This window comes from Oncorhynchus clarkii, chromosome 9 (genome assembly GCF_045791955.1).
Source record: "Oncorhynchus clarkii lewisi isolate Uvic-CL-2024 chromosome 9, UVic_Ocla_1.0, whole genome shotgun sequence".
Taxonomy (NCBI): domain Eukaryota; kingdom Metazoa; phylum Chordata; class Actinopteri; order Salmoniformes; family Salmonidae; genus Oncorhynchus; species Oncorhynchus clarkii.
In genome coordinates, this window is record NC_092155.1 from 78,107,646 (window position 1) to 78,117,645 (window position 10,000).

The window sequence follows — 10,000 nt, forward strand, 5'->3', positions numbered from 1 at the left end:
GTAGCCACCCTTTGCCTTGATGACAGCTTTGCACACTCTTGGCATTCTCTCAACCAGCTTCATGAGGTAGTCACCTGGAATGCATTTCAATTAACAGGTGTGCCTTGTTCAAAGTTAACTTGTGGAATTTCTTTCCTTAATGCGTTTGAGCCAATCAGTTGTGTTGTGACAAGGTAGGGGTGGTAAACAGAAGACGTATTTGGTGAAAGATCAAGTCCATATTATGGCAAGAACAGCTCAATAAGCAAAGAGAAATGCCATTCCATCATTTCTATAAAACATGAAAGTCAGTCAAGAACATTTCAAGTGCAGTCGTGAAAACCGGTGATGAAACTGCCACAGGAAAGGAAGACCCAGAGTTACCTCTGCTATGATGAAACGGTCTCTCATGAGGACTGCCACAGGAAAGGAAGACCCAGAGTTACCTCTGCTATGATGAAACGGTCTCTCATGAGGACTGCCACAGGAAAGGAAGACCCAGAGTTACCTCTGCTATGATGAAACGGTCTCTCATGAGGACCGCCACAGGAAAGGAAGACCCAGAGTTACCTCTGCTATGATGAAACGGTCTCTCATGAGGACTGCCACAGGAAAGGAAGACCCAGAGTTACCTCTGCTATGATGAAACGGTCTCTCATGAGGACACAGGAAAGGAAGACCCAGAGTTACCTCCGCTATGATGAAACGGTCTCTCATGAGGACACAGGAAAGGAAGACCCAGAGTTACCTCTGCTATGATGAAACGGTCTCTCATGAGGACTGCCACAGGAAAGGAAGACTCAGAGTTACCTCTGCTATGATGAAACGGTCTCTCATGAGGACCGCCACAGGAAAGGAAGACCCAGAGTTACCTCTGCTATGATGAAACGGTCTCTCATGAGGACTGCCACAGGAAAGGAAGACCCAGAGTTACCTCTGCTATGATGAAACGCTCTCTCATGAGGACACAAGAAAGGAAGACCCAGAGTTACCTCCGCTATGATGAAACGGTCTCTCATGAGGACACAGGAAAGGAAGACCCAGAGTTACCTCTGCTATGATGAAACGGTCTCTCATGAGGACTGCCACAGGAAAGGAAGACTCAGAGTTACCTCTGCTATGATGAAACAGTCTCTCATGAGGACTGCCACAGGAAAGGAAGACCCAGAGTTACCTCTGCTATGATGAAACGGTCTCTCATGAGGACTGCCACAGGAAAGGAAGACCCAGAGTTACCTCTGCTATGATGAAACGGTCTCTCATGAGGACTGCCACAAGAAAGGAAGACCCAGAGTTACCTCTGCTATGATGAAACGGTCTCTCATGAGGACTGCCACAGGAAAGGAAGACCCAGAGTTACCTCTGCTATGATGAAACGGTCTCTCATGAGGACTGCCACAGGAAAGGAAGACCCAGAGTTACCTCTGCTATGATGAAACGGTCTCTCATGAGGACTGCCACAGGAAAGGAAGACCCAGAGTTACCTCTGCTATGATGAAACGGTCTCTCATGAGGACCGCCACAGGAAAGGAAGACCCAGAGTTACCTCTGCTATGATGAAACGGTCTCTCATGAGGACCGCCACAGGAAAGGAAGACCCAGAGTTACCTCTGCTATGATGAAACGGTCTCTCATGAGGACCGCCACAGGAAAGGAAGACCCAGAGTTACCTCTGCTATGATGAAACGGTCTCTCATGAGGACCGCCACAGGAAAGGAAGACCCAGAGTTACCTCTGCTATGATGAAACGGTCTCTCATGAGGACCGCCACAGGAAAGGAAGACCCAGAGTTACCTCTGCTATGATGAAACGGTCTCTCATGAGGGCCGCCACAGGAAAGGAAGACCCAGAGTTACCTCTGCTATGATGAAACGGTCTCTCATGAGGACCGCCACAGGAAAGGAAGACCCAGAGTTACCTCTGCTATGATGAAACGCTCTCTCATGAGGGCCGCCACAGGAAAGGAAGACCCAGAGTTACCTCTGCTATGATGAAACGGTCTCTCATGAGGACCGCCACAGGAAAGGAAGACCCAGAGTTACCTCTGCTATGATGAAACGGTCTCTCATGAGGGCCGCCACAGGAAAGGAAGACCCAGAGTTACCTCTGCTATGATGAAACGGTCTCTCATGAGGACCGCCACAGGAAAGGAAGACCCAGAGTTACCTCTGCTATGATGAAACGCTCTCTCATGAGGGCCGCCACAGGAAAGGAAGACCCAGAGTTACCTCTGCTATGATGAAACGGTCTCTCATGAGGACCGCCACAGGAAAGGAAGACCCAGAGTTACCTCTGCTATGATGAAACGGTCTCTCATGAGGACCGCCACAGGAAAGGAAGGCCCAGAGTTACCTCTGCTATGATGAAACGCTCTCTCATGAGGACCGCCACAGGAAAGGAAGACCCAGAGTTACCTCTGCTATGATGAAACGGTCTCTCATGAGGACCGCCACAGGAAAGGAAGACCCAGAGTTACCTCTGCTATGATGAAACGGTCTCTCATGAGGACCGCCACAGGAAAGGAAGACCCAGAGTTACCTCTGCTATGATGAAACGGTCTCTCATGAGGACCGCCACAGGAAAGGAAGACCCAGAGTTACCTCTGCTATGATGAAACAGTCTCTCATGAGGACTGCCACAGGAAAGGAAGACCCAGAGTTACCTCTGCTATGATGAAACAGTCTCTCATGAGGACTGCCACAGGAAAGGAAGACCCAGAGTTACCTCTGCTATGATGAAACGGTCTCTCATGAGGACTGCCACAGGAAAGGAAGACCCAGAGTTACCTCTGCTATGATGAAACGGTCTCTCATGAGGACTGCCACAAGAAAGGAAGACCCAGAGTTACCTCTGCTATGATGAAACGGTCTCTCATGAGGACTGCCACAGGAAAGGAAGACCCAGAGTTACCTCTGCTATGATGAAACGGTCTCTCATGAGGACTGCCACAGGAAAGGAAGACCCAGAGTTACCTCTGCTATGATGAAACGGTCTCTCATGAGGACTGCCACAGGAAAGGAAGACCCAGAGTTACCTCTGCTATGATGAAACGGTCTCTCATGAGGACCGCCACAGGAAAGGAAGACCCAGAGTTACCTCTGCTATGATGAAACGGTCTCTCATGAGGACCGCCACAGGAAAGGAAGACCCAGAGTTACCTCTGCTATGATGAAACGGTCTCACATGAGGACCGCCACAGGAAAGGAAGACCCAGAGTTACCTCTGCTATGATGAAACGGTCTCACATGAGGACCGCCACAGGAAAGGAAGACCCAGAGTTACCTCTGCTATGATGAAACGGTCTCTCATGAGGACCGCCACAGGAAAGGAAGACCCAGAGTTACCTCTGCTATGATGAAACGGTCTCTCATGAGGGCCGCCACAGGAAAGGAAGACCCAGAGTTACCTCTGCTATGATGAAACGGTCTCTCATGAGGACCGCCACAGGAAAGGAAGATCCAGAGTTACCTCTGCTATGATGAAACGCTCTCTCATGAGGGCCGCCACAGGAAAGGAAGACCCAGAGTTACCTCTGCTATGATGAAACGGTCTCTCATGATGACCGCCACAGGAAAGGAAGACCCAGAGTTACCTCTGCTATGATGAAACGGTCTCTCATGAGGGCCGCCACAGGAAAGGAAGACCCAGAGTTACCTCTGCTATGATGAAACGGTCTCTCATGAGGACCGCCACAGGAAAGGAAGACCCAGAGTTACCTCTGCTATGATGAAACGCTCTCTCATGAGGGCCGCCACAGGAAAGGAAGACCCAGAGTTACCTCTGCTATGATGAAACGGTCTCTCATGAGGACCGCCACAGGAAAGGAAGACCCAGAGTTACCTCTGCTATGATGAAACGGTCTCTCATGAGGACCGCCACAGGAAAGGAAGACCCAGAGTTACCTCTGCTATGATGAAACGCTCTCTCATGAGGACCGCCACAGGAAAGGAAGACCCAGAGTTACCTCTGCTATGATGAAACGGTCTCTCATGAGGACCGCCACAGGAAAGGAAGACCCAGAGTTACCTCTGCTATGATGAAACGGTCTCTCATGAGGACCGCCACAGGAAAGGAAGACCCAGAGTTACCTCTGCTATGATGAAACGGTCTCTCATGAGGACCGCCACAGGAAAGGAAGACCCAGAGTAACCTCTGCTATGATGAAACGGTCTCTCATGAGGACCGCCACAGGAAAGGAAGACCCAGAGTTACCTCTGCTATGATGAAACGGTCTCACATGAGGACCGCCACAGGAAAGGAAGACCCAGAGTTACCTCTGCTATGATGAAACGGTCTCTCATGAGGACCGCCACAGGAAAGGAAGACCCAGAGTTACCTCTGCTATGATGAAACGGTCTCTCATGAGGACCGCCACAGGAAAGGAAGACCCAGAGTTACCTCTGCTATGATGAAACGGTCTCTCATGAGGACCGCCACAGGAAAGGAAGACCCAGAGTTACCTCTGCTATGATGAAACGCTCTCTCATGAGGGCCGCCACAGGAAAGGAAGACCCAGAGTTACCTCTGCTATGATGAAACGGTCTCTCATGAGGACCGCCACAGGAAAGGAAGACCCAGAGTTACCTCTGCTATGATGAAACGGTCTCTCATGAGGACCGCCACAGGAAAGGAAGACCCAGAGTTACCTCTGCTATGATGAAACGCTCTCTCATGAGGACCGCCACAGGAAAGGAAGACCCAGAGTTACCTCTGCTATGATGAAACGGTCTCTCATGAGGACCGCCACAGGAAAGGAAGACCCAGAGTTACCTCTGCTATGATGAAACGGTCTCTCATGAGGACCGCCACAGGAAAGGAAGACCCAGAGTTACCTCTGCTGTGATGAAACGGTCTCTCATGAGGACCGCCACAGGAAAGGAAGACCCAGAGTTACCTCTGCTATGATGAAACGGTCTCTCATGAGGACCGCCACAGGAAAGGAAGACCCAGAGTTACCTCTGCTATGATGAAACGCTCTCTCATGAGGACTGCCACAGGAAAGGAAGACTCAGAGTTACCTCTGCTATGATGAAACAGTCTCTCATGAGGACTGCAACAGGAAAGGAAGACCCAGAGTTACCTCTGCTATGATGAAACGGTCTCTCATGAGGACTGCCACAGGAAAGGAAGACCCAGAGTTACCTCTGCTATGATGAAACGGTCTCTCATGAGGACTGCCACAAGAAAGGAAGACCCAGAGTTACCTCTGCTATGATGAAACGGTCTCTCATGAGGACTGCCACAGGAAAGGAAGACCCAGAGTTACCTCTGCAATGATGAAACGGTCTCTCATGAGGACTGCCACAGGAAAGGAAGACCCAGAGTTACCTCTGCTATGATGAAACGGTCTCTCATGAGGACCGCCACAGGAAAGGAAGACCCAGAGTTACCTCTGCTATGATGAAACGGTCTCTCATGAGGACTGCCACAGGAAAGGAAGACCCAGAGTTACCTCTGCTATGATGAAACGGTCTCTCATGAGGACACAGGAAAGGAAGACCCAGAGTTACCTCCGCTATGATGAAACGGTCTCTCATGAGGACACAGGAAAGGAAGACCCAGAGTTACCTCTGCTATGATGAAACGGTCTCTCATGAGGACTGCCACAGGAAAGGAAGACTCAGAGTTACCTCTGCTATGATGAAACAGTCTCTCATGAGGACTGCCACAGGAAAGGAAGACCCAGAGTTACCTCTGCTATGATGAAACGGTCTCTCATGAGGACTGCCACAGGAAAGGAAGACCCAGAGTTACCTCTGCTATGATGAAACGGTCTCTCATGAGGACTGCCACAAGAAAGGAAGACCCAGAGTTACCTCTGCTATGATGAAACGGTCTCTCATGAGGACTGCCACAGGAAAGGAAGACCCAGAGTTACCTCTTCTATGATGAAACGGTCTCTCATGAGGACTGCCACAGGAAAGGAAGACCCAGGGTTACCTATGCTATGATGAAACGGTCTCTCATGAGGACTGCCACAGGAAAGGAAGACCCAGAGTTACCTCTGCTATGATGAAACGGTCTCTCATGAGGACCGCCACAGGAAAGGAAGACCCAGAGTTACCTCTGCTATGATGAAACGGTCTCTCATGAGGACCGCCACAGGAAAGGAAGACCCAGAGTTACCTCTGCTATGATGAAACGCTCTCTCATGAGGACCGCCACAGGAAAGGAAGACCCAGAGTTACCTCTGCTATGATGAAACGGTCTCTCATGAGGACCGCCACAGGAAAGGAAGACCCAGAGTTACCTCTGCTATGATGAAACGGTCTCTCATGAGGACCGCCACAGGAAAGGAAGACCCAGAGTTACCTCTGCTATGATGAAACGGTCTCTCATGAGGACCACCACAGGAAAGGAAGACCCAGAGTTACCTCTGCTATGATGAAACGGTCTCTCATGAGGACCGCCACAGGAAAGGAAGACCCAGAGTTACCTCTGCTATGATGAAACGGTCTCTGCTATGAGGACCGCCACAGGAAAGGAAGACCCAGAGTTACCTCTGCTATGATGAAACGGTCTCTCATGAGGACCGCCACAGGAAAGGAAGACCCAGAGTTACCTCTGCTATGATGAAACGCTCTCTCATGAGGACCGCCACAGGAAAGGAAGACCCAGAGTTACCTCTGCTATGATGAAACGGTCTCTCATGAGGACCACCACAGGAAAGGAAGACCCAGAGTTACCTCTGCTATGATGAAACGCTCTCTCATGAGGACCGCCACAGGAAAGGAAGACCCAGAGTTACCTCTGCTATGATGAAACGGTCTCTCATGAGGGCCGCCACAGGAAAGGAAGACCCAGAGTTACCTCTGCTATGATGAAACGGTCTCTCATGAGGACCGCCACAGGAAAGGAAGACCCAGAGTTACCTCTGCTATGATGAAACGGTCTCTCATGAGGACCGCCACAGGAAAGGAAGACCCAGAGTTACCTCTGCTATGATGAAACGGTCTCTCATGAGGACCGCCACAGGAAAGGAAGACCCAGAGTTACCTCTGCTATGATGAAACGGTCTCTCATGAGGACCGCCACAGGAAAGGAAGACCCAGAGTTACCTCTGCTATGATGAAACGGTCTCTCATGAGGGCCGCCACAGGAAAGGAAGACCCAGAGTTACCTCTGCTATGATGAAACGGTCTCTCATGAGGACTGCCACAGGAAAGGAAGACCCAGAGTTACCTATGCTATGATGAAACGGTCTCTCATGAGGACTGCCACAGGAAAGGAAGACCCAGAGTTACCTCTGCTATGATGAAACGGTCTCTCATGAGGACCGCCACAGGAAAGGAAGACCCAGAGTTACCTCTGCTATGATGAAACGCTCTCTCATGAGGGCCGCCACAGGAAAGGAAGACCCAGAGTTACCTCTGCTATGATGAAACGCTCTCTCATGAGGGCCGCCACAGGAAAGGAAGACCCAGAGTTACCTCTGCTATGATGAAACGGTCTCTCATGAGGATCGCCACAGGAAAGGAAGACCCAGAGTTACCTCTGCTATGATGAAACGGTCTCTCATGAGGACCGCCACAGGAAAGGAAGACCCAGAGTTACCTCTGCTATGATGAAACGGTCTCTCATGAGGACCGCCACAGGAAAGGAAGACCCAGAGTTACCTCTGCTATGATGAAACGGTCTCTCATGAGGACCGCCACAGGAAAGGAAGACCCAGAGTTACCTCTGCTATGATGAAACGGTCTCTCATGAGGACCGCCACAGGAAAGGAAGACCCAGAGTTACCTCTGCTATGATGAAACGGTCTCTCATGAGGACCGCCACAGGAAAGGAAGACCCAGAGTTACCTCTGCTATGATGAAACGGTCTCTCATGAGGACCGCCACAGGAAAGGAAGACCCAGAGTTACCTCTGCTATGATGAAACGCTCTCTCATGAGGACCGCCACAGGAAAGGAAGACCCAGAGTTACCTCTGCTATGATGAAACGGTCTCTCATGAGGACCGCCACAGGAAAGGAAGACCCAGAGTTACCTCTGCTATGATGAAACGCTCTCTCATGAGGACCGCCACAGGAAAGGAAGACCCAGAGTTACCTCTGCTATGATGAAACGGTCTCTCATGAGGGCCGCCACAGGAAAGGAAGACCCAGAGTTACCTCTGCTATGATGAAACGGTCTCTCATGAGGACCGCCACAGGAAAGGAAGACCCAGAGTTACCTCTGCTATGATGAAACGGTCTCTCATGAGGATCGCCACAGGAAAGGAAGACCCAGAGTTACCTCTGCTATGATGAAACGGTCTCTCATGAGGACCGCCACAGGAAAGGAAGACCCAGAGTTACCTCTGCTATGATGAAACGGTCTCTCATGAGGACCGCCACAGGAAAGGAAGACCCAGAGTTACCTCTGCTATGATGAAACGGTCTCTCATGAGGGCCGCCACAGGAAAGGAAGACCCAGAGTTACCTCTGCTATGATGAAACGGTCTCTCATGAGGACCGCCACAGGAAAGGAAGACCCAGAGTTACCTCTGCTATGATGAAACGCTCTCTCATGAGGGCCGCCACAGGAAAGGAAGACCCAGAGTTACCTCTGCTATGATGAAACGGTCTCTCATGAGGACCGCCACAGGAAAGGAAGACCCAGAGTTACCTCTGCTATGATGAAACGGTCTCTCATGAGGGCCGCCACAGGAAAGGAAGACCCAGAGTTACCTCTGCTATGATGAAACGGTCTCTCATGAGGACCGCCACAGGAAAGGAAGACCCAGAGTTACCTCTGCTATGATGAAACGCTCTCTCATGAGGGCCGCCACAGGAAAGGAAGACCCAGAGTTACCTCTGCTATGATGAAACGGTCTCTCATGAGGATCGCCACAGGAAAGGAAGACCCAGAGTTACCTCTGCTATGATGAAACGGTCTCTCATGAGGACCGCCACAGGAAAGGAAGACCCAGAGTTACCTCTGCTATGATGAAACGGTCTCTCATGAGGACCGCCACAGGAAAGGAAGACCCAGAGTTACCTCTGCCATGATGAAACGCTCTCTCATGAGGACCGCCACAGGAAAGGAAGACCCAGAGTTACCTCTGCTATGATGAAACGGTCTCTCATGAGGACCGCCACAGGAAAGGAAGACCCAGAGTTACCTCTGCTATGATGAAACGGTCTCTCATGAGGACCGCCACAGGAAAGGAAGACCCAGAGTTACCTCTGCTATGATGAAACGCTCTCTCATGAGGACTGCCACAGGAAAGGAAGACCCAGAGTTACCTCTGCTATGATGAAACAGTCTCTCATGAGGACTGCCACAGGAAAGGAAGACCCAGAGTTACCTCTGCTATGATGAAACGGTCTCTCATGAGGACTGCCACAGGAAAGGAAGACCCAGAGTTACCTCTGCTATGATGAAACGGTCTCTCATGAGGACTGCCACAAGAAAGGAAGACCCAGAGTTACCTCTGCTATGATGAAACGGTCTCTCATGAGGACTGCCACAGGAAAGGAAGACCCAGAGTTACCTCTGCTATGATGAAACGGTCTCTCATGAGGACTGCCACAGGAAAGGAAGACCCAGAGTTACCTCTGCTATGATGAAACGGTCTCTCATGAGGACTGCCACAGGAAAGGAAGACCCAGAGTTACCTCTGCTATGATGAAACGGTCTCTCATGAGGACCGCCACAGGAAAGGAAGACCCAGAGTTACCTCTGCTATGATGAAACGGTCTCTCATGAGGACCGCCACAGGAAAGGAAGACCCAGAGTTACCTCTGCTATGATGAAACGGTCTCTCATGAGGACCGCCACAGGAAAGGAAGACCCAGAGTTACCTCTGCTATGATGAAACGGTCTCTCATGAGGACCGCCACAGGAAAGGAAGACCCAGAGTTACCTCTGCTATGATGAAACGGTCTCTCATGAGGACCGCCACAGGAAAGGAAGACCCAGAGTTACCTCTGCTATGATGAAACGGTCTCTCATGAGGACCGCCACAGGAAAGGAAGACCCAGAGTTACCTCTGCTATGATGAAACGGTCTCTCATGAGGACCGCCACAGGAAAGGAA

General features: G+C 50.7%; 1 protein-coding gene across 2 annotated transcripts in view; it reads left to right on the forward strand.

Moving 5' to 3' along the window:
* LOC139416960 (calcium channel, voltage-dependent, L type, alpha 1F subunit) overlaps positions 1 to 10,000 on the forward strand; it is a 172,451-nt gene that overhangs the window by 115,567 nt on the left and 46,884 nt on the right. The window lies entirely within an intron of this gene.